At 48.2% G+C, this 25,337-nt stretch overlaps 1 protein-coding gene and 1 long non-coding RNA gene across 4 annotated transcripts in view; both read left to right on the plus strand.

Moving 5' to 3' along the window:
• Positions 1-25,337, plus strand: part of NR6A1 (nuclear receptor subfamily 6 group A member 1) — a 92,926-nt gene that overhangs the window by 31,169 nt on the left and 36,420 nt on the right. The gene's annotated exons all lie outside the window — the stretch shown is intronic.
• Positions 23,026-24,303, plus strand: LOC147598212 (uncharacterized). The gene is made up of 2 exons (XR_015260753.1): positions 23,026-23,343; positions 23,772-24,303. It is a non-coding gene; the product is annotated as an uncharacterized LOC147598212 (long non-coding RNA).

Here is a 25,337-nt window from a genome sequence, read left to right on the forward strand (position 1 = left end):
TGTGGATATGACCCCCAGGTGAGCAGAACTCAGACATTCTTTTCTGATTTATACATTTAGCCTATTTAAATGCAGCCATCATGTGAAACAGAAAGGAGAAAATGTACTTATGTTCATTTAGAAGAATGATCTTTGGATAACGTCACCCAAATATTGCTGGGTTTTTATCTTGCCTATAAAATAAATTGGTCCCAGTGTGCTGTGAGATGCGCATAGAAGTCTGAATATGAAAGCAGCATAAAATTCAGATGATTTGGTAGAACTTGCTTTAGAATTTTGAAACAATTGGAACAGATTTACTAACTACAGTTTATGAGGGGATAACACACTGGAGACTTCAATCTGCAACTCTCAACCTACTGGCACCTTTTTTTGTGCTTTTCCTACCGCTGTGTGATGGTACTGCCTACCTTCTCTCCCGGGGTGTGATGAGAGCACAACCGCTTTAGATGTGTTCCGTACTACAGCGCGCTCAGCGTGATAAGCCACAGAGACTGATGATTATGATAATTCTAAAATTTGGTTGGTATACTCTTCTTTGAATTACAGATTCTGCAATCACTTCATTATTTTCATAGTTTTCCTTCTATGCTGAATTCATTGGTGTTTAGGAAATATTTCCTAAGACATTAAGACACACCTTCTCTCCTTCCCTCTCCCAGAAACTTACACCAGCAAACTGCCATGTTCGCATGATCTATGTTTCAGTAATTGCTTTCTAACCGGAACAATTAAGAGCTGTGAGAGGAGAGGAAATTTGTCATAAAATGTTCCAAGTGGAAATCTGCTTTTATGTGGTTTCAGAATGACAACCCAGAAAGCATAGATGGGTACGCCGCAATAGTGTCAAAATTCAGATAGCAAAATCTTTTAGTCAATAAGTAAACACCAGGGCTTAGGAGGGAGGGCTGGTTCTGTCCTCAGGCTGAGCGATCCAAACCAACTATCCTTCGAGGGCACCACAGAGCTCACCCGGATGGCACAAACAAAATAGCCTCGCTTCACTCAAATATTTCAGTATGTTCTTCATTTCCAAAGTAGGCTGCAGAAATATTGCATGTGTCCACTGGTTACTGAAGGAAAAAAAATGAATTAACTAGGGCAAACAAAGCTGAAGCTAAGCTATTATGTATTTCAGATTGCTTAGCATTTGGCATGTGGACCAAATGCTTTAGATTATGAGGCATAAGCCTTTCAGAACCTTCGGTTATTTTAAAATTAAATGGATGACAGGCACAGGTCTGCTGCATGGATTTGATTTTCTTTGTGTCTTAGCAGAAGTAGTAAGCAATGTCTGTAAGTATCTAATAAAGCTATTTTCTGCCATTATAGAGGTTTGCTATGAGAAACAGAGCAGAGTACCACATTTTCAATAAAACAAATTGAACAGATTCTCAGAAATCTAGGTCACAGTAACAGATGACCTATACATGGTCCTAGTTTTTGATGCAACTGTCTAATCTGCTCTGAGAGTACTAGCCAGACATCATTCCTAATTGACCTTGATATTCAGTGAACAGAAAGAAAGCTAAAGCCACATGATATTTAAATCTTTAGCAGAAAAAAATATATGGCAAACTTGAATGCATTCTGTTTTATAACTAGAATCTGTATCTGTCATGTGAACCTTGTCTGCAAACGTGCTGATCATCTTAAAAATCTGAATTTGAGACTCCACCTAAAGAAATAAATCTGAATATGAATAGCCATTCATAACATCCAGCTCCAGAGGAGAGCTTTCACGTCCCTTGTATAACCGTATTTTGTAATGCAGCTGCCCCGTCAGGCTTCCCCAGGCTTTCTCGTGAAGGTACAGTGTTCCCTGGCTGGGAGAGAGCTCTCTTGTCCCCTTGGGCTGGTCAGGTCAGCTCGACGCACAAGACCTGGCGGTACCCAGATTTAAGGCACTGTAATTATGTAAATGGGAGCTGCTGACCTTGAGGGCACTGGCATGCGTGCAGCTGTAGATGTAAGTAAATACGGGAGAGTGGAAATTACAGCCTGTATGGTTAAACCCTGAGCACCTCTGTTTACAGACCAGACTGATCCTTTTTGTCCACGACATCAGACTTGTGATGTAGCGTTATTTACAGAAGGCGCTACGAATTTTCTGCACAGGAGAAAAGAGGGATGTGTACTTGTGTGCTAAAGTCAATGTATGGTCTGCCAGTACACCCAAAAGAAACTAAGTAGTAAAGCCCCGAATGCTCCTACGACAGGATACTTTTCAAGGAAACTATAAACTGATTTAGGTTACCAAATTAAGAATCGGTGGATGCACCACAGGAATGTTTTGGCCCAATAACCTATGGTTTGCTGGACCTCACCAGCTCCGTTCCAACGCGCTTGACTGCGTCACTCAGGAGGCTTACCATGCCTGGCGCTGGAGCCGCCGTCAGAACACAGAATGGTGTCTGTTGTGCATGAAAAGCCGTCGAGGGCCATGCTGCGCAGCAGCCCCTCCTGAGCTGATGGCAGTGTCCCGGGGGAGACGCCTTAGCGCACCGCATGCTGCTCCGTGCCTGTCCACGTCAGCATGCCCGCCCAGAGCGTTCTCCTGCCCTTAATCACATTTTGGCATCTCATCTCAGACAGGCTGGCCTTCTTGTGTCAAAGACAGGTTAACCACAGGTCTGAGTAATGCGGTGTTGCAAAACCAGGTTGTGTACAACGGTAAGGCGGTTCAGAGGGAAAGGGACCCGCTGCCGCGCAGGCAGAACTCCTGCTCTCAACCTTACTGCAATATTCCTTCACACGCGTGTGTATTTAGGTGGCACGATTGATTGCTAGTGCAGAAGGGGTTTTGGTATGGAGACACAGCACTTCAGCGCACTCAAAACTTGCAGTTTTACGCAATGGTCGTTCCTGGTGCTGCTGGTAATCTCTGTGCATTGTGGTTCAGGACAGCTGCTGATGGGTCTCCCTATTTTCAGGCAGTGCAGGGAAAGTAAGAGCAAGTGAGGTCTATTTAAAAAGGTGATGTCATCAGTCTGTATGTCAGTGGGGCTTCTTGTGAAAAAAACCCATGCTTTCCTTTTATCCTTAACATAAAATACCCGATTGTTGTATTTTGAGTTCTTAATGTTTGAAACTTTTGAGTGATATTAATCAATACTGCGGCTCTGAAATGATTACAGCATCTGCTGGCTATTACAGAGATAAAATGAAATTCTTAGGATTCCACATTTTTTGTTAAATTGCCAAGTGTATTGCTAGATTTCAGCATACCTGATGCATTTTTTATTGGCAACTAACCCCGTAATGAAATACTATACATTAATGTATAGTCACACTATGTACGTGCGGGTCTTCTGCATCGGCTGCAGCTCCCTAGTCTGGTAGCGGTTAACAGGCTGCTGCTTTCGTGAGTCTTTAGAAACTTTCTCTTGGAATAGCCATTACTGGAGTTGGGAAAACCAACTTTGGAATCATCTGTTATTTCTGTGTGCGGTTTGAAAAAAATGGACCACATGAGAACAGCCATCAGCATCCTTTTCTTGTGTGCACAATGGGATTATTCGCACATCCAAGCTGAGTATGCAGATGTTTACGGGGCGGGCTATGTCCAGACATTCCGGTTATGGCTATTTTGATTAGGCAGAAGCTCTTTTTGCCAACCCCTAATGGTCTGTTTTCCATGCAAAGTGATATGCTTAACAGGTATTCACACTCTAAGACCTAATTGCAAGGACACAATCTAACTTTCCAGCTTTTTTTTTTTTTTTTTTTTAAGGCAGCACTTTCAAGGGGTAGGTTTTAAGATCAGCCTCTGGATGAAAAACAAATACTAGCAGTCCTAGAGGTAACGGAAAAGGCTGCTGTATTTTAAGAATACCATGATAGTTAATTTAAAAGAAGTGCTTTGTAGGTAGAGCCATCAATATCCTTAACCTTTATTAAAAACAATCTGTAATAATTTTTGTTCAAAGTTAGGTAGGTGCTGCTGGGTTTAAGTACCAGCAAGAAAAAAAATTAAAATCAAAATAGCTTGATTGTAATCTAGCCTGATTCTTATCACCTCAGATTTACTGAGAAGTAATACACCCAAGCCATTGTACTAGGTCAGGAAGAGAAGTCAAGGAAGTTGTATAATTATTCAGACAAAACTGAGTCCCATGAAAAGTATTTACATTCACATTTGTATTTCCAGTGTTCTGAAACAGCAGCTGAAAATTACACAAGCTGGCCCCTCACGTATACGGATGTCTTGTTAGTCTTACAAGTAGCACCTTAGAGAGGATTTAACTGTTTTCAAAAATTCTGTTGTTTTAGTCATCCCATCTTTTTTTTTTTTCCCCCCCGAAGTTGCTGGTGCAGAGCATCAGCACGAGTCTTCCCGGGCATCTCCCAGGTGCCTTGAAAGACAGACACGTTTTCCTCACTTCAACGCTCTTCCCCTTTTTCTGAGGTCCTAAGGATTGCATTGACAAAATATCCTTAAGAGCAGCAAACAGCCCAACCTTTGTTTTCTCTGTTTTAGGATGCTTTGTATCTCTGCAGTAAAAACACACCTTTCACAAGTGCGATACATGGCAACTCAGTTTCACTGTTTTTCCTGGGTGAAGAAGAGAGCTAAGTCATTCCTGCTGCGCTTGGAGCGATGCTCGCACACAGAGACGCTCCTGGCTGCTCCCTAATGCTCGGTATGCCTGTGCACGTTTTAAGAGTCTTACTACCCAGCTGGAGCGGGTATTTTATCTGGTGCTAAGTTGGTAGGGTAGGTAAGGTGTCTGGAAAAAGAGGAGGAACAGCCCAAACCTTCCTGCCATTTGGGTAAAGACTGAACCGTCTCCCACCCCTCAGCTGAGGCGCCGTGCACAGCGAGGGGCAGGCTTTTCATCTAATAAAACCCGCTGGTTGGTTTTCTAATCTTCATAATTTCTGCTCATTGGCTCCAATCAGCGGATTAAAGCCCAGTCTCTGAGGAGTTCTCATTTTAACTCTAGACTGGGGGGAATGCAGGGGAAATGGGAGGTACCAGACACCGAGCGTTTTGTTTTTGTTTTCCTTATTTATTTTGGCATTTGCCAAGTTGACACAACTGAGTAATGTCCTCCTACACAACTGATACAGGAGATGCACAGAGTAAATTTACTGAACCTTTTATGATGAAATCGGCTGTCCAGCCTCGTCCCCTTACAGCCACTGTTAAAATGAAGTCCCTGACAACACCACCGTGTCTCAGGCTAGACATCAGCTGCCTCAGTAACAAATCTCTGCTTTTTATGAACACTTTGAGGTTTTCCACCCTGAAAATTCTTTTAACTTCCCCCTCCCCGTGAATTCAAATCTCCAGCCAGATCACACTTCTGCCTTCCAGGCACGGGGCAGTGACCACAGCTGAAAAGTAACCATATGGACTTCATGATTTTATGTACTGTGACAATAAAGCTTTTATGACATTCTAGGTGGTTAAAAATGGCAGTAAGGAGCTCTTAAACATGGCACAGTCATGTTGCTTTTCTGAACCGGCAGACCTGCCAACAGTGCATCAAAAGCTGTAATTTCCTGTGCAGTGAAGCCCCTATCTCTGCTGCCTCCAGCTTTGTGTCCCAGGGCTTGTGCCTGTGTGCTAACAAATCTCTATTGTCCAGCGGGGCGAATAGTGGCTGGGACGAAAGAATTGCTGTCTGGTTTCTATTCAAATCCAGGTAGTCAGATATATGAATGGAGTTTCTCGAACAGCCATGTGAATAACCTCTGCTCTGCATGGAGGCTGCAAACGCTTAACGGGCTGGCGGGGCTGTACCCCAGCGCCTTGGCTGCAGAAAGCACAGGAGTTTGAAACACGCTTTTAACGCTCCTCGTGGCTTTTAATACTTATTAACTTTTAAAATATGCTATCTCGCATTCCTGGACAAAAGGAGGAGGGGAAATCATCCCCTTCTCAACTTTCTGAACTTGTTGAGGAATTCTATTTACAGGCTTAAAAATGAGTGGGTTTTGCTAAGAAACCCATAGGAAAAGTTTGTGAGAATAATATTCTCGGGACGTGCCAGATTTGTAAGCGTATGTTGACCGAGTCTTTTATTGCACGCAGAGCCCGTCGCGGGCGTCGCAGTTCATAACTGTTGATGGTGTGGTGAGCAAATACATTCAGTTTCTTGTGGAGTAAGTTACAATAAGAAAAATTTCTGGTATGATTGAGCAGGAGTTGGAGAAATACTGCAAACTAGGGTTCGGTTTACTAGGTGGTGTGTTTCTGGTGGGGTTTTTTTTTTTTTTTTTTTTTGGCAATCTTTTTGGAAACCCTTTGCAAAACCGAAGCCCCCGCCAACCTTAGGCGGTCTCGACCCCTTCTCCCAACTTGTCGCTGAGCGCTCGCCTGTCGCGATAGAGTCCGCAGGTGCCACCCCGGGGCGGCGGAGCCAGACAAAAGGGGACGGGGGGGGGGACGGGGGGCACCGGGGGCAGCTCCCACGTCCCCGCCCCGCGGCAGCGGCTCCCGGCACCGCCGAGCCCCGCGTCCCGCGGGGCTCGGCGGTGCCGGGAGCCGCTGCCGCGGGGCGGGGACGCCTTCGTCTGGAGCTGCCCCCCTCCCTTTGTGTCCCCGTCTGGCTCAGTTCCTTCCCCGCCAGCCCTCGGGCCACACGCGTGTCTGGTTACCGACCCGCACCCGCCACCAACTTCCAGCCGCCGGGGAATCGCTCCGGTTTCTCCTCCCGCGCCCCCCCCCCCCCCCCCCGCCCAAGCTGGGAGCGGCCCCCCTCCAGCTGTGTTATATTACCACATTTTTTTTTAAAAAAAAAAAAAAAAAAAAAGCGCTTCTGTGCAGAGAACAAAGGAACACGTGCAGAAATGAGACTTTGAAGAAGGGAAAAAAAAAATATATAAAAATCCCCTGACAGCGCCTCGGGGCGCGGCCTGCCCCCCCTACTCCCCTCCGCGCCCCCCCCCCCCGCCCGCACCGCCCCCCCGCCGGCGGCCTCAGCCCAGACGGACCTTACCTGGGGAAGGCTCCGCGCCTCGGCTCCCGCTCCGAAAAGTTGCTACCGGTACGGGGAGGGGTGGCGGAGGTGGGGGGGTTAGGGACAGCCACTCCCCGCCGCTCGGCGCGGCGCGGCCCTCGAGCCCGCCAAGCGCCGCCGAGTTCCCGGCCGGGCCCCCGCCGGCCGCGCAGCCCCGTCCGCCGCCCCCCGCCCCGCTATATCGGGCGCAGATGACGGGCAGGGGCGCAGCCGGTCACGTGCGCCGGGCGGCGACGCCGATTCGCTCTCCCGACGCGGGGGTCGCCTCTTGATTGGGCCGGGCCCGCGCACCGGAGGGTTTCCCCCGCCTTCCCCCCCTCCCGCCGCCGGCGGGGCGCGGGCCCGGGTGTTTGGGTGCCGGGCGGCGGCGGCGGGGGCGGTGCGGGCCCAGGGGCCGCCGCCCCCGCCCCGACGGGCGGCCCCGCTCCCTCACGAGCCGAGGCGGCGATGAGGGGTTTATTTTCCATCGCCGTGGCACAATGGGGTCAAACCGCCCAAAAATGAGACCCCCACCGCCGCTGCGGCCCCGGGAAACGCGTCCATGCGCCGCACCGCCGGCGAGCGACGCGCTGGGTGCCCAGGCCGCCGGGCCCCGTGCCTTGCCCGTCGTCTGTCATCCTGGTCCCGGCCCCGCGGAGCCCCGGCAGGGCCTGACCCCAGCCCTGCGGGCAGGGCCCGCTGCCCCCGGCCCCCCCGACCCCGGGGTTATCGCTGGGCCACCGGGAAAGCGGGGCACTGGGCGGCCCGGCCCTGTTGAGCACCTGCACGTACATTTAACTTCACGTGAGTGGGCTTCATGTCTAGACTTAAATGCAAGAACACGTCACAGAAAGGTTCCACGGCTTTTAAAGTACAGTGCAGGCTGCTGGAAAGCATCTTGGGGATCATCCCCCACAGCAGTCGATCACTCCCACCCCGCTCTTCAGCAAAGCTGCCTCTGAACAAGACAGCACGTCAAGGCGACTTTCCGTCCGATTTCCAGGTGTCCCTGTTAGCAACAACACTGCTGTCGGAGCGCGGCACCGACAACTGCTGCCGGTTATTGCAGGACAGAAATAAAATGCCTTTAAGCGTCTTCTCAAATGAGACCACCTGATGATAAATGGATTCCACTAACTTGCTAGTTTTGGTGGATGTGGACTAACAAAAGCCAAAGCTGCTCCCAGGGACTCGTCTGTCACCTCTCCCTGTGCGGGAACAGTAGAGCGAGACACTCGGGCGTCTCTGGCCTCGCGTAACGAGGATGCACAGCTTCGGTTCTGTAAAGTGTTTTCAGCGGGAACGCAAGACCTATGGGGAGAAGTTAGTTGTTCCATTTTCTCTTACTCTTTGCCAGTCTCCTCAGTCTTCTTTCTGTGTTTGTTCCCAGTCACTGACCTTTTTTTCTTCTCTGAGGACATTTTTACACAAGGAGACTAAAGTATTGGACACCCCCCGTGGCCGTGGCGCGGAGGCTGGACTGAGGCCCCTTCCCATCTATGATCCTAGAGGTGAAACCTGCACTGTAGAGAGGTTCTCTCTCCTTCTCTCCATGGCCATCTCTCTCTGTTTGTGTTTTGCTGCTGTTGAAACACATTTAATAATGACTGTGGTAACCTACTGCTGATTCTGGATTCCTCTGCTGTGGTAGCTCGACAGCCCCAGCTCCCCGAGGCAGCGAGCACACGCTGGTGAAGCTGCAGGTGATGGATGGAAAGGAAGGTGCTGCAGTGGTAATGCGCTTTATGCTCTTTCGTTGGTCTGGTAGAACTTGGGTTTGTTGGGCATTTTCAGACGTGTGATGATGTTGGCACCAGGAGCCCCTCCTGGGACACAGAGGAGTGGGAGGGGTGGGTCAGGGGTCCCTTTTGGGCATTCTTGACGTGGATTTCTATAGAATTCACCCTTGCGGGCTGGATGAATGTGTAAATGGAAAACAAAAATTAAATGAAATAACAAATGACAGTTACATGGAACTCATCCAAAAGGAAGCAATTTGGGAAAAAAAAACAAACAAACAAAAGGTTAATATGCTGCTTTACTGGTGACCCAGGCTCGTATCGGTGTCACGCAGCTGCTATTGATGAGGATGAAGAGGTTCCCACCTCCTTGTCATGAGTGTGAAGGAGATAGCTCCTATCTGCTCTGTCCGTTCTGCCCACAAGAACCATTCTAGTAACTTCTCCAGTTTCCAGACAGCTTCCTTTCTGTCTCCTCTTTCAAAGATTTATCTTTCGCTTCTTGAGTCACTTGGCGATTCTTCTAAGACGTAGTTGATGCTGTTGTTAAAATATGTGTTCTTGTGCATACCGGGGTATGACTGTGCTCCTGACCGGTCAGTTATGGGTCGCACTGGCTGAAAAGCATACGATATCTTTGATCCTGTTTATGAGAAATGAAAAAACTGCAAGAGCGTATTTGAGGGTAGTATGGTCTTCGCAAGCCATTTGAATGGCTAGTGAACTCTAGGAACTTTTACAGACTCCTGTGCGTGGCTTCAGACACCCACGGTACTTGCCAGGCCCCAAACAGTGCCCAAGTAATGAAACCTTTTAATGTGATATCCTTGTGTTTTCTGCTAATGCTTTATTTTTAAGGCTTGCTTTAAAAAACCCAGCAAGTGGGACAAATGTTACTGAAAAACATGGAGATCTATAACCTAGATTGGATTCCAGCCTAGTGCTCCAGGAACATTAGGAATCCTGAGTTAGCAGTCACTTAGTGCTGTCTGCCTAATACAAGGTTGTGATAATTTTAAAACTTCAGCAGCTGAGAGTCAGAAGTCCTCTGGTAAACCAGTGTTAAGATTTGCAGAAATAATAAGTCCTCAAATATGAAAAAGGGTCTAGAGAAAGGAATGGTGTTTTGTCATATTATATAAATATAATCATGTCCCAATCTCCAGACACCTCTTTCTGTCTCCCATGTCAGAGGTGATCTTCAAATGGGCAAGTTGCTTGAATGTTTTGAGGCTCGTGCTAATTATATTGCTCTCATTCTCAAGACACTGGGTCCTGTTCACTTGGATGTAGATCGTGATTGCTAAATTAGAACTGCATTTCACTAAATCCATGGAAAACATAATTTCCCATTGGGAAACGAACTGCTGGAGCAGCGGTGGAGAAAAGTTCCCCAGGCAAGGGCACCGCAGCCGAGGATGTTCTGCCATGGCCGTTCCTGCAAGCGGGAAGTGGGCCCTGCAGGACCCTGTCAGTTATGATGGGGCTGGGAGGAGGAGGTGCGGGTTTGACCCAGTTTTCGACCCTTAAGACATTTTACAATACTGTAATCAATTTTGTGTTATATTTTCCTGCATAAAATTTACCCAAGTAAAATGGAAAAAGCCATGGAGATTGGTAGAGGCGTCTTAAAGAGAGGCAATGCTGGCACTCCCCTGTGCTTCTCCCAGTGATTCTTGAGGCTTTCTGGCAGTTCCTGTCCTGGAGAAAGGCTGCGACAAGACAGGGGAAGGAGGAAGGAAGAGTCTTACGGTGATTTTGCTGAGTTCCAATATGCCTGACCCAGACAGGCAAGCATCTGTGTCAAACATGTCTCATTTCTCTTGTTACCTTAAAGCCCAGCAAGCAAAGAAGTGAGGGCTTAAATGATAGATACTTGTCTTTTTCTTCCCCTATATTGTCTTGGTTGTAGCTACAGAGAAATTCAGAGTGTTCATCGGAGTGTAGGATTTGTGGCTCTTTGGGACGCTGCTGTTTTGTAAATAATCGCTTTCTTGGCTGCGTGTCTGATAATTGGTGGCTGCCCCATCACCGCAGCGGCACTGGGAAAAGGGCAAGACTGACTGGCTGCGGTTGTCATCCGCGTCTGTGCTAACCTTGCTAATGGGCGAAGCGTACGTGAGAAATGCGGCAGCAGGAGTATCTAGAAACCAGAAAGTCTTCTCTTGGCAGATACGCAGTTTGACAGTGGGGTGAAGAGGAAGCAAAGGGGCTTATCTGATAGAGATGCCTTCAGACAAGTCCATGATGATATGGTGTTTTACCGTCTATTCATCAACTGATTGCATTTTATGAACACGTTACAGCAGCCTGCGGAATGAAGGCCAGCCCTTCTTTTCGCTGCAAAGTAGTTCCTGCAGCTGAGGGCGGCGCTAAGCCTCAGTTACTGCTGTTCAGCATGGAGCGGAAATACCTCCTGTTTGGTAGTGGGTCACTGTTTTCCCTCGGCCCTCGTTTCTGAAGAGTGCATAGTCAGTCGTGCAAAACTAAAACCCACTGTGACCGAGCGAGCAGGTCCTGGCTCTGACAGAGGAGCCTGGCGTCCTGCACCGCCCAGCCTTGCCTGTCCCACCAACCTGCCGCGCGGCACTGCCTGGTCAGGCCAGCCAGGTTGGCTTCTCATCCCTCCCTCCTCTTCTGTTCCTCTTCCTTTCCTTGGGTAATGGAAACGTGTCTATGGTCGAGTGCATTCAGACAAGATTGTAAAACACAGTATTTAAGAAAATGGTTTGCAAAAAGTTAATTCAGGTCAAAGAGGGATTAACTGAGGAAATTGTGTCTACTTGTACATCCTTCTGCTAAGAAGTAAGCAAGGAAAAGCTTGAAAATAAACCTTGTTGAGCTCATTTTTTGGAGTTATTTTGTACATGCTCTCTCCTTTCGGTAGCTGTCATTACTTAAATCCATCTAACTCGATGAGGAAGGAAAGAGATTCAGTCTGAGAGCAAATTCAAAGTGAAAAGATTTGGCCAGTGGCATGATGAAAGGGATAAGGGTAGATAGAATGGGATTAACCAGAAGTATTCTTGGTATTGACCACATGGTTCAGAGGCCTCCACTTTAACACTCTTTGCAGTCTTGCTTAAAGCTGACTCTGTGTCTCTTTTGCATGAAAAAGGAAGGAGAAAATTCATTTAAAAAAAATCAACATGAGACTTAGTGAGATAGAAATTGTTTGACAGAATTTATAGACATTTATGGAGACTCACTACAAAAACCTTAGGAGCAGCATCAGGGAGAGACCGTGTCAGGAAGGATGCTTGGATTTGGAGTGGGTCATCTGAAGGCCCTGTCCCGGCCTGCCTGGTCCAGAGCTGGGGCCGGAGCTGCCGGGCTCTCTGGTGGCAGTGGCTCGATGCTGGAAATCCACAGCAGTGGAGTTCATTCTTGCTTCTCTGTGCACGTAGTCTCCTCTCTGCTTTAAAACCTCAGTTAAAAAGAGCAGCCTGTCAAAGCGGAATTGCATGGGCCTTCCAAAGTATTCCCATTAAAACGTATTCTGTGTACAAAACAGCGTAGGGTTTTACATGCCAGTTCGGCACACGTGTTGTGCAAAGTCAGTTATCCTCACAACGCTCAGTTAGGGAGCAGCTCGAATTCTCTCACCTGAGGAGCAAACAGGAGGGAAAAATGAAGGCACAAGACCAAAACTAAGGAACAAGTCAGCAGAAGAGCCAGAAATGGGCTCTCCTAACTCTGTGCCTGTATTTGTTTTTTAGGGTATGCTGCCAGTATTAATAACAAAAGAATTGGCTCAGTTTCCACATTTCAGCTATGAAAAATGCATGTCTGTATTCCTGTAATCAGGGGAGCACTCGTACTCGGAGAGGCACGCTGCAGGTTAGCACTCTGACAGTGTCCCTGTGGCTGTCTTTTTCTCGGTGGCTGTCACCTTCTGTAGTCATCAAGTGGATAAAGAATTTTTGCCATGCTGCTTCATGAATGAAGTCTGTGCTCTTAAAGAGCATAAGAATTAGCTCTGAAGTATGCGTTACCACAAAGCGCACGATGATGTTGAAAATAATAAAAACTAAAATATATTTTCACTCCATTTTCCATTTCTCTTATCATGACTCTGAGGAGGTGCCGAGTCTGGTTTTAGTTTGTCATGCTTTTTTTTTTCTTTCCTGGCTGCTGCTAAAATGCTTGGGATTGTGGAGAGCTACCAGCCCTTTGCTTTTAGCATCATTCAAAAACCTTCCATTTAGAAACCATTCTGATATCTTGGTGGTTTTTTTTCTTCTTCGTCTTTTTTTAACTACTGAGGAAATTTGCATGAAAATGGAATCATTGTTTCTGGAGAGTTCCATCTGCTCCTGCTGCTTATTCTGTAGCTGAAGTCATAATCCTCTGTTTGTGAAATTTCCCATTGAAGAGATTTTTGGCTTGTTATAGTTTCAGCACAAAATTTCAGAACAGAGGAAATATTGATGCTTCACCTAAAAAAAAAAAAAAAAGGAAAAAGAAGAAGCCTTGCGATGACATCAGAACTGCAAGTGCATCTGCAGTCAACACTGTAATTCTGTGGGCACTGAGCGAATAGGAAATAGGGCAGTGAGGGGCACAGGGCTTGGGGTGGGAAAATGCGGTTCCTCACAGTGCCGGGGCTTTGGCTGGTGCAGTGAAGGAGTGGTAATTCTCTGGCTGGGTCAGTATATTAGTGTTTCTTTTGGTCGAAGTCGAAGGGCAGGGTTGATTCGGGGTAACGAGTGCTCAAACCAGGTAGGGAGAAACGAGCTTCAGCCAGACGGGAACAGCCAGGCTTCTCCCGAGCAGCTCGGCGCATGCATGGGATGGAAATTCATCTCGCCGCTCTCGCAGCCCTGTGTCTGCTTCAGAGGAGTATTCGGCAAATGAGAACAGGATTTGCTGCTGTTGTTCCAATTCCTCCTCTTACTGGGATTTGTGCGTTTTACATACATTAATGTGTAATGCCGTGTTTGTGTGTGCCTGCCTGTAAATGCTGAGCGCATTCTTCCAGTGGCAGCGGTAGGAAATGGAGAATCCCGTGGGCTGGGAGGTGACACTTGTCCTGCTAGGACCTCTGTCGCTATGCAGAAATACTGCAGGAAAGTGGGTCAGGGCGAGCAGCGCGGGGAGCAGCCGCCCGCCGCAGACCCACTGCAAACCAAACCCACCGCAGGCCCACTGCAGACCAAACCCACCACAAACCCACTGCAAACCAAACCCACCGCAGGCCCACTGCAGACCAAACCCACCACAAACCCACTGCAAACCAAACCCACCGCAGGCCCACTGCAGACCAAACCCACCACAAACCCACTGCAAACCAAACCCACCGCAGGCCCACTGCAGACCAAACCCACCACAAACCCACTGCAAACCAAACCCACCGCAGACCCACCGCAGACCCACCACAGACCCACTGCAGAGGACTGGTGGGTCCCGCCATGTGTGGCGGGCCGCGGGTTGCCCTAAGGACCCGAGTGGGGACGGTGATAGCGGGTGTGGCTGCGATGAGCCTTCCTTCAAAAGATATTCTGAGAGAATTAATGACCTCGTTTCGCATCCTCATTTGTGCAGTATTTGTGAAAACCATTGCATATGTATGAACTAGGCTGTGCTTTAAAGTAGGTAATACACAGTCCTGCTCAGGAAAAATAATGAATCTCAAACATTTGGCATTTTCGCTATTAATGAACTTGTGGTGTGCACACGTACCCCCTGTGCAGTACCTGTGCTGGAGGACTGCCGTATTGCCACCTTCCAGAACAGCCTTCTCACCGTCGTCGCTGCAAACGGAATTCACGCCCTGCCGCTGCTCTTCCCCTGCACGCTGGGTTACCTCCTTCCCCAGGCGACGGCTGTAATGGCGCATTCCTCCTCTTCCCACGCACCGCCACACACGCGCTGCTCTGGAACGCCAGCGGTGGGAGATGGATCGACAGGTCCCGTCCCGCCGCACACCAGCCCCTGGCTGGACCCCTGTGGGTCCCTCGCTGGGCCAGTTTAGCTTCTCCCTGACTCTCCGCTGCTGGACTCTCTGCCTTTCGTGAAATCTCCTTGTGTTGTCCCTCCACAGGAGCTGGCTGCTGTAGGCTGTTGGTCCACAGACCGCTCTGCAGCTCCAGCATAACCTTTAACAGTTTCTCAACTTTGTACACAAATCAGATGTATAATTTGTGACCTCTTGAGGGACAAAGGACAGCTGGTATCAACAACTCGGCATACTTTGCACGCAGTCATGCTTTGTGAGCTCCACAGGAAATACACTCAGCTAAACAAAGTCGTGATTACGTGCAGCTTCCTACCTCTGTTTTCTCGCTGTTCTGTATCATGTTAGCGCTCAAGTACCAGGTATTTAGGAACGTTCAGCATGTGTACCTCACCCCAGTCAGTACCTTGTTCCCTTGTTGCCAGCTCCTTTTTCTCCTCTACCTTCTCTCTTATCTGTCCCTGGCCTTCAGAGCCTTTTAAAGAGATAATTTAAGTCTTCTTGTCAGGTCATGCCTGGCCACTTATGCTGGGTGAGGCGCTGCCCAGCTGCTCCCGGGGCAGACGGCATTCAGCGGGGCGAGGCTGTCCCGCTCTGCCTAAAGGCCGTCTTCTCCGTGCGGTCCCGCTGCATCCATGGTGCTTACATCTCACAGCTCGGCGTGGTTATCTCTGTGGTGGGGCCTTCTGGAGCTGGGGAAGAGACGCTGGAGAAGGCACGCAGCCTCCCAGCTCACAGCACGGCTCTCACGGGTTGCAGACCCTGGCATCCCACGAAACAGTAGTGGGACACAGATTGCAGAAGGGTCGTTGGGCACAGATTGCAAGAGCAAATCCTGGCGGAGGATAACAGGGTGTACTCCGTGGGTGCTGAATGCTTCCAGAGGAGAAGCTTGTACTGGCCTTCAAGCATACAGAAATACTAGCGAATGCCTGTGTCGAGACTCTTCTGAGAAATGTAAGGAAATCACTTCTTCGGGGGTGGAAAAGCCCGTGGAAAAGTTTGTTTTGGTACCTTCACTTTTGGGGCAGGGTCTCTTTCACTGTCACTTACCTGACAGCCACAGGAAAACAGGCATTTATTTGTTTAGCTTGCTAGAGCCTTGATTTAGTTTTCCCTTGTTCTGTGCTGCAGGCAAAGCTGTCAGCTCTGCCCGTTTCACAAGTGGTGCTGCGGCTTCTGCTCGTCCTCGAGAGCTGGACAGGAGACTGGCTGTAAAACTCCGTCAGAGCCGCACTGGCATGGAAACATCCTTCGAAACATAGGCGTTCGTACTGTTGTTTGCATGTAACTCCTTTTTTTTTTTTTTCTTTTAAAATTGATTTTGTTTTTTCTTTCTGTGTGCAGCAACATTGCGACTCACACGTATGACCCAAGTACAAATTCCGCACAGCTACAGCTAAGTTACAAATGAGACCAGAAATTGCATGTAGCTCTGTGATTTAATTTTCTTTGACATATTGAGTCTATGTTTTAGCCTACAGAACTCCACAGCTGTGCCCTAATTCTCTTTTCCTTGTGATCTCAACATTGCTGCCTTTTAAGGCATTGCTATTCTTGGATCCCAGCAGGACACCATGTTAGACTGTCACCCTGCACTCGCTGCATTGCCGTTGCACAAAGCAGCTTCTCCCTGGACTCTCAGATAATGCGTGCAAGGAAAAGTTTGGAGCAATTCTGTGGGTGGATAAGACCAGATCGGAGTGCTTTTTGTTGCACATGGTCGTATAGATGGAGGTGTGGGTGTAGGGATTCCTCTGCGACTGCTGTCCGAGGGCATAAGGAAAATGTTTATGTTTTGTCACAAATAATAAGCAATAATGTAATTAGGTTTCGCAAGACTTATATCTGGGGTGACAATTTGCACTGGAAAAGACGGATGTCTTTTTTGCTTTAAATAACAGGGTCGCTGCCCTGTGGGTATTTATATTCTCTTCTGTTAAGTGGCATTTGTATCTATAGAACGATGTACGCCTAAGTCTTGATTTAACCAAATCTTGACTGTGTTTTAGTGCCGGTGCTGCCTGTATCTACTATCTAGATGTGCTCATATAAACGAAGTGCAAGCAGAGTTTGCTAAATTTGGGGTAGGAACTTGCTAGACATGGGCTAGCCTGATCTGACACACGGTGTGCCACCCTCGCTGTGCTCAGATGCGTGAATCTGAACATCGAGGGAACGTCTCTTTTGAGCAGCAAAGACTGTTTTGTGTGGAACGCGTGCTGCAAAGTAATCACAACACAGCACAAACAGCCCCGTATCCTCGCTGATAAGATGCCTGGTGGCAAGCACTGGGAGTTTTTGATCTGCCTTGTTTTCAAGATATATGGTAAAAACACTAACGCAGATTTTAATTTTTTACTTTTTACAAATGGGTAGGCTTATCTTAAATAAGCAACATGAAAATATAATATGATTGGAATTTCAAAAATTTAATCCTGAAATCCAGGAACTGTTGTTGAGGCAGATCATTTTAATTTCAAATCTGAATCTTACATGTTTCCTCTAAAATCATCTCACATTTCTTACAGCGCCTCGTGTTGGGGAGGATCCCTCCGGCTAAACCCGGGCGCGCTGCATTGTGGGAGTATTTATGGAAATCATCGGCAGCCAGCGAGGCCGGCTGGATTTCAGCTGGCAAAGCGGAAGGCAGCCGTGGAAGGGCAGTTTTGTCCATCCGTCCTGCCGCAGCACACACAGGCACTGCCGCAGCTGTGCCTCGGGTGCACCCGTTCCTTGGCCCCCGGAGAGAAACGGGGAGAGTTTGTTTGTTTTAGGTAATCCGCCATTTTCACATTCCCAACACAGCAAAGCTAGTAAAGCAGGGCAGTGGCGGTGGGTTTAATGAAGTTGTAGTGTTTGAGTTTGCAGTGCTAGCCATGAGGAGGAGAGTCATTCCCGCAGAGTGCAGCTCAGGACACACTTAATGAGGGGAAATCACCCCCCCTAATCTGGGGGCCTTCGTCCCCAGGCAGTCACGGAGAAAGGTGGATTCCTTCAGTAGGTAATTTAGAGGCATCTGTTAAGAAGTAATCACTGTTCTGACTTGAGTATCCTCCGATTACGAGTTCCTGCAGAAGGCATTAAGGTCCCTGACTTCTGCCAGGCAGCTGCTTTCGAGCCGGCTGCTGGAAGAGATGCTGTTCTTTGTCGGCTGTACAGAGAACTGGGAGCCTCTTCACTTGCAAAGCATAAAAGTTGGGAGTCTCTGTGGTTTTAGTTCCAGGTCTGGTGGTCTGTTGCTTTTGGTCCGTATATACACGCGTCTCAGTCATTAACATGGGCACTGACCTGTTCCTGCTACTAGATGTCATACAAGCTGAATGTTACTAAAAAGCCGTTCCATCAGCTGTGCTCCAACGCAGCATCATCTCAGACTCCTGCTTTTCCACTTCAGGATGGTTTCCACATCATTTGGCAATCCGGTGGAAGGAAACGTAGGACTTTCAGATTCCCTCTGGAAAGCTGGCTGAACCTTTGTGGACCTTGTCCCGAATCCTTCAGAACCCGACAGCGAATGCCGGTCTCAGGGCAGTTTCTTTCTGTTTGAAACGAGTGGCAAAGCAGGTGCAGCTCTGTGAGCATCTCCGCCTCTTCGAGGGCACTTCGTTTGGGAGAGTTTATTTTCTTGCCTCTGGAATCTCTTCCACTGGCAATCTTTCCCTCAGTTTCCAGCGGGATTCGGGGCGTACAAATTGGTACCTGGGTAGGCTGAAAAAGCCCTGAGCTCTCTTCTCAAGATAAACCTCTGCCTAGGCTGTAAGAAATCGGCCAGTTGACCATGGATGCGATAGACACAATTTGCTGGATAACCTGTATTTGCAAATTGCAGGTATGTGAACTTGTTCTAGCACATTTTATGCCACTTGCTGCCTTAAGCTGTAGCTGCTGCTAACAACTTCTGTTTGTGCAGCTTCTACCCCAGCAGGCCTGGTTGGGGCTTCCAGGCCGTAATACTGAATACTGCGGTGCAGGAATGACGTTACAGCTTTCAGGAGTGACTCACAGATGTGTAAAAAACAAAATCAAAATAAATGGTAATGGAAGAATGCTGTTGGTAGTGGAACCTGTTGGGGAATGCAGGGTGCTGTGTAGGATGTCCAGTTCAAAAGGACAAATTAAACATATAAACCACTTTTATGTACTCTGAATTCACAAATGACCCCAAAACATCTGTGGTTGTTTTGAGAAGAAAAGTAGAGGCCAAGAAACCCCGCTCATGGTGACAAACTGCGTGAAGAGAAGCCATTTGGCTTTACTGCCAGCACTGCGTTTCCGAGGCGACTCGGGAAAGCGCTGGTGGTGCTCTGAAAGAATGTGGATAGTTTTTTTATGCTTAAATATTTTTCTCTAAAGTAAATGTAAATTTTACTTAAGGAAAAAAAAGGTTAAAAGATAAAGAAGGATTAATTTTAGTATTTGTAATTTGTTGTTTCCTCCGCATCTGCTCTGGCCGCTGTCTGAGACCAGGTTGGGGCTTGCAGGGGGCTGGCGCAGCCTGACCCGGCATGGCCCTCTCCGTGTGCAGGTTACCTTCTGTATGGGAAGGCCACAGGAGCAGGACATTGATTTTAGATACACGGTTAATACAAATGTGAGCGAGGTCACCATAGCTGGTAGTTATTATTGTTTGGGTCGTAGACATCCCAGGTCTGCTCCAACAGCTGTGTTAAAGCAGTTGTGAAATAGATGTGAAAAAGTGAGAAAGGAATAAAAATAATCACTTTACAAACTGAAAAATTATTCCAGCAAAAAGCACATTTCCAAAATTTGCAGAAATAAAGGCTGATCTGTGCCCACCTTCTGCCCTCCCGTCACCACGAGCACGCAACGGCAGAGCTGTCAACTCTGCCGGTCGCCGCACCGGCCTGCCACGTCCCCTGCACGCAGACGTTCAGCTCCGCGTGAGGACTCGAGAGCCCTACAGAAAGGGGTGTGATGGGCAGACCGGTAGCAGACGAGTAGCAGGCTGGTCTGGTCCGGGATCCGCGGGTCCCTTCTGTGTTTGGATGCCTTAATGAGGAAGGCTTTTGTGGTCAGGGCTGCTGACAGGAAAGAAAAAGGGGAAAATAAAATTGTGTGTAGGGAAGTACCCTGGGAAGAGCATTCCACAGCATGCATGGGGCCTTAATGTCCTGAGGACAAAATTAGGGAATTCAAAGAAATAAAACCTCTTGGCTGGCTATGACAAATCGTAGCATTGTTGTATTACATTTAATGTATTTTAATTGATTCTGGTTTTGTCCCCTGTTGGTTTTATAGTGCTGTCATCTGGAAGACAAAATATAGAGCTATGCTTTCCCAGCAGAGCTGTGCTTGGATCTGTACTGGTTGTATCTGGAAGACCGAACTTTGTGTGAATGGGATAATTACTCTGTAAATGAACCAGAGCAAATGTAGGTTTGTGAACTATCTTCCAATGTGAGCGAAATATTGACTAGCTACCAATTAAGTTAGCATGAGGCTGGATCGTGGAAAATAGCATGGGAAGATGTTGTTAGACTGTATCGTGAGACATATGTACATAGAGATCAACTTGATACCAAAAAAAAATTAGTTCCACCGTGTGGAATAAGTTCTTGACTCCGACGCAGACACTTGGCACAGCACAGATCCTCTGCTGCTTCAGCCGGGGAAGTAGCTGGTAATTAGAGGATCATCTTCTGTGAATCAGCCACAAAAGAAAAATGAGGGCATATTTTTTGAATGGGCTTGATGAAAACAGAGAGGTATTGGGATTAGAGATTCTTGGTTTCTCCTCTGGGTTTGCGAAGAGCGTGATTTGTCATGCTTCCTTCTGACTGCCATTGTTGGTGCACCCCGCCTGCTCCTCTTCCTGCTACTTGGTTTCTTTGGTGGCGGTTGGGGTGATTTTTTTTCTGCAAGATGACCCTTTTCCCAATTTCTCCTGCTTTTCTCCCCATTTGCGAAATCAGGGGAAATTCCTTAGTATACAGAAGAGCTTGTTTATCTTTGAGCTACCTAATTACATAGAATGGTTTTACGACTATAGGAATTTCATCCTGAAAAAGTGGTGCAGTCCTGGGGACTCATGTTATGAACAGCCAGTTGTAGCTGTTACCAACATGCAGTAGCTTTCCTCCTCAAGTACGTTATCTTATTACCGTAGATTTAAATATTTGATTTACCAAATGTTGCTGCCTGATACTCCAGTCGTATCACAATCACAACAGATACCGAGTTTAAAGATTGTTTTAAATGGCTTTAATACAGACAGAGGTCAGAAGAGGCAAGATAACAGCAAAAGAGGCTATGTCAAAAAGTAATTAGAGCAGGACAAATGGATTGTGCAGGCATGTCGAAGGCTGTTATTTCTGTAGGCAGTGAGTAGGAAAGGTGTTAATGTAATGTGACAGATCTGGAGCAAAAATGAGGGTGCAGGGAAAACAAATAGGAGCTGACCAATGGAATGGTTTAAATTATGAGGTTTGCTTTAACATAATTTGATTACACATGAAAGAAATGTTTAGTGTAGTTTCTTTGAAAATCTAATTGTCTTAAATACTGCATGTTCGATTCAGCCTTTACACCCAAGAAGTCGTCCCGGCTCTGCGGCAGCCTCGCTGTCTGTCAGCAGTAAGCATGTGAATGGTTTGCTCTGTGTAGCTTCACAAACAGAGAGGAGGATGGAAGATTTCTTTTCTCTAGTGTTAGTCTAGTAAAATTGGCTGTTATTTGCAGTCACGTACGTCTTAATTTGGGACCTCATGCTCGCTGAGGTGGGTGGTATCTGGGGCCTTGGAGCTGCTGGTAGAGATGAGGTGAAAATTGAGAATCTATCAGCAGGAAAGGACCAGGATCAGATTTAGCAGAAGGAAGATGGGGTGGTAACAGTTATTTTTTCAGGACCCAGCTCTTGCCCTATTCAGAAGTGATGACATTATTAGTAGGAGGGAGCAATGCAGAAGTGCCCCAGGTTTCCAGACAGCTCCAAAAGACTGGACAGAATAAAAAGATTTAATTTCCTGAGCACACTCCTCTGTGGTGTCCTGTTGAAATCACACTGTCTGCTGTACACACAGGGGTTCGACTTTGCGGGCAGAACAACCTCTGCAGTTTGTAGGAACGTTTTCCTAACATCTGCAATAGCAGACACTTAAAACGGTGAAAGCATCTCTCTTAGGGAGGCACTGATGAAGCTTTGAGCTGACATTGTGGCTAGACAACGGAAGGGGATCCAGAGCCCCTGAAAAAGCCCGCTCACAGGCAGCTAGGCTTGGCAGTGAGCGCGCACTGGAGTGGAACAGTGTTGGGTAGGTCACCGTCCCACCTCTGCTGTGCTGGTTCTTTCCTGACTGCTTTGAGTCCCTCTAGAAGCAAAGGCGCGTGCACACAAGGTTTTATTGAGTATAGGAATTTTTCCTGCCCCGTTGTCCAGTGTCATCTCCTCTTTCCTTAATCGTCCTTGCATTTCTAATAAATATATTTTCCATGGATTTTGACATTTACAATTTCATTTAAACTTGACATCATCTCAAGAAGTAATTGTGAATTATAGATGGATGAGGTGAGATATGTTGAAGGTAGTAAATAATTCAGTCTTCAAGCTGAGGAGGTGTTGGCAGAGCTTAAGGACAGAAGCTGGGAGTTCTGGTGATGTTCTTTTTTCCAGTGGAATATGCTGTTTTCGGAGTGGATGTATTCTTGGCCAGTTACTTGGGAACAAAAGGGAAGTCTGTGGGCAGACAGTTCCTCCGTACTTTTGTTCCCATTCTTGTAAATTCTGGAAGGACATTTCTGTTCAGCTTTTCCTTTTCTTGTAAAACAAGAAACTGCTATTACAAACTTCAGCGTGTTAGATGTAATACTGAAAGCGGGGGGGGGGGGGGGGAGAGATTTTAAATAGTTACTCCTAACAACAGAAAAGCTAACTGCAGTAAAAGTGAAGCCAAAGGGCCACCCAGCCGGGTAGCGGGGCTCGTTTGTGTCTCGGTCATGGGCGGGGCGGCGGGCCCGGTGCGGGCCGGGCCGGTGTCCGGTGCCGCGCGGAGCTCAGCCCGGAGCTGGCGGGTTTCCGCTCCTCAGGGCGGCGCAGGCGGATCTTCAGATCTCGGCGGATATCCGCGTAGTGCCCAGCGTTAAAGCGCGACGGGGGCGGCGCGGGGCAGCTGCCAGGGCTGCGTCCGCAGGAGGGAGCGGGGGCTGTGCGGGGCTGGCGGGCACCCGCGCGGCCCGGCCCCTCCGGCGGTCGGATGCTGCCCTCTCCTGTCCGGCCGCAGCCGGGAGCGCGCCCGGGGCCAGCGGGGCCGGGAGGGCTGGGCCCTGGTCACCAGCCGGTGAACCGGCGCTCGGCCCCGCGCTGCCGCGGCCCCGCGCTGCCGCGGCCCGGTGAACCGGCAGCCGGAGGGCTGGCGGTGAAGGGGGAGCGGGTCGAGCTCTCTGCACGGGTGCGCGCTGTGGGACGAGCCTGCTGCGGTGCTGCGGAGGGCAGACGGGGTGGGGATCCCGTCTCCCCCGGGGGCCCGGTAACGCTGCCGGGTCGCGCAGGCAGCAGCACACCTTCCGATTCCCCGCTCTGCGCTGGTTTCTGTGCTGTGCCAGCGCCCCGGCCCCCCTGCCGAGCCCCAGCGATGTGCAAGAGGCACAGAGCGGCCAGTTCACGAACAGGATTTGCCCCAAACTCCTCGTGATCTAAACCAGCTCTTCAGCAACCGCAGTCATCACGATGTGTTCAATGCAGGTACAGAGTCTACAGCTTTAGTTCTGAAGTTCTTTCCCTCTTCATTTTGCTAGCTGACCTGAAATTTGAGGAAGTGTACTCTCACTGTTTTTGGTTTTTTTCTTCATGGCGACACCAGCATTGTTGCTGCCTGTTTGGAAATAATGCTGAGAACAATAATAACAACAACAGTTATAACAACAAACACTTGGTCTGTTGTTGTTATTGTTTTTATTAAAAGTACCAGAAACTGCAGCAGACAGTGTTAGTTGGTACAGCTGCAATTTATGTAAGTCAGGCCTAAAATAATTTTTTGGCTTTTCAGTTTACCACTTAAATGCACAAAACTTTCCCTGCCTCTTCAAATCCAGAAGGTACTCTCTGACTTCTGACCTACATGCCTCTCCTCTGTTCCTACATCCCACTAAACATTAGCATTTTCTGCCCAGGCACGGACCCATTTCCTGTTTGGCTGAAGAGACTTCTGCTCGTTTGTGCATGCGCTGGTGTTGATGGGACGCGCTGGTTCTGTAGCTGGGATATGCCGGGACAAGGCCCCACTGCTGCATTCAGTGCTCGCTCGGGGGATTCTGCACCTGAATATTGGCCCCGCGGGAGAAACAAGGACTGCAGAAGAAGGACACGAGGAGGGTGTGAGGGTGGGATCCTGTCGCCGTGGCTGCGCAGGCACTGCGGCGAGAGGCAGGTATCGCTGGTAACAGGACCCAGCTCAAGGACTTCCCCCAGTTTTCCGGAATGATCTGACGCTGCGTGACCGATTTGGGTTACTGGGAGTTACAGGAGATGCGCTTCCCAGAATGGGATGGAGTCATCTGGTAGGAAGGGAAGTGCTTTCTGCGAAGGGTTTAGAATGGAGCTCGATTGCCTGCTCATAGAAATGTAAAGCTTCTCCCTTTGCAATTCTCCTTTCTTGTACTTGCCCACTAAGGCAGTAAAACCATATACTTCTCATGCCGACAATCCCATTTGTTTTCCTTTTTTCCTCTGAAGGCGACCTCTCTAAGGAGCCCTTCACCTCCCCCCTGCTTTTTCCTCTGTTATACAGAGCTGGTCTCCGCTGTTTGTCACCCATCAAGCAAGATGCAATGAAACGCTTCTTGCAAGCCGTTCAGTAGGCTGGGATGGCAAATTCAGTAGCCAAGCAAACAAAAATATAAATAAACAGATAAAACTGGAAATTGATAGGATTCATTTTGCACAATGACCTATGGAACTAGTAAAAAGGAGGAAAATGCTTAATTTTATGTGCACCAAGTGAATACCTTCACCAGCATTATTAACACCACATTCCTGGTGCGTTTAACGCTAGGGAGCAGAGGAATTACTCGCATCTGTCATTAAACCGTTACCACAGGACTTCTCAGAAGTCAGGCAGATGTTTTTTGTAATTTCTTGCAGTTCCTTCCATAGCTTCTCTAAATATATTTTTTTTTAATTTCCTCTGAAATATCTGTATACATAGAGTGATAGGAATAGTTTTTGGGGAAAGTATGTGCTGTGTTTACCTGGGACGCGTTCTCTCGCTGCGGTGGTTGAAAGCGGTAGCGTCTGCAGTGCTGAGGCTGCTGAGATGTGTTAATCTGAGTTTATAACACTTATTCAGCTAGGTTTGCAAACCAGCTTGGTTTTGGCTCGTGGGCCCTGGGTGCCACTCCCCAGCTGAGGCTCCTGTGCATGCAGGGCTGATCCTGCGCCTGCCAAACTGCGTGGGCTCAGGGGCATCGGCGCTGCCAAACGGAGATGCTGCCAATGCCATCGTTTGCTGTTTGCTGGTGTTTCCTTATGCACTCTTCGTTGCTCGAAATCAAAACCACTTCAGTATTTTAGTTCGGTCCATGGTGAGCTCGGTTATATGGAGGCAGCTCTTGGTTTACTTGCCTTCAACCCGATGTGTGCTGGGTCTTGTGATCCGCAGCCCGGACTTTGTTCGTGCCACAAAAGGGCCGATGCCTCAAACTGCGTGGACACAACAGAGCCCCAATTGTCATGAAAAT

The sequence above is a fragment of the Chlamydotis macqueenii genome, chromosome 20, assembly GCF_036417535.1.
Source record: "Chlamydotis macqueenii isolate bChlMac1 chromosome 20, bChlMac1.mat, whole genome shotgun sequence".
In the NCBI taxonomy this organism is placed as follows: Eukaryota; Metazoa; Chordata; class Aves; order Otidiformes; family Otididae; genus Chlamydotis; species Chlamydotis macqueenii.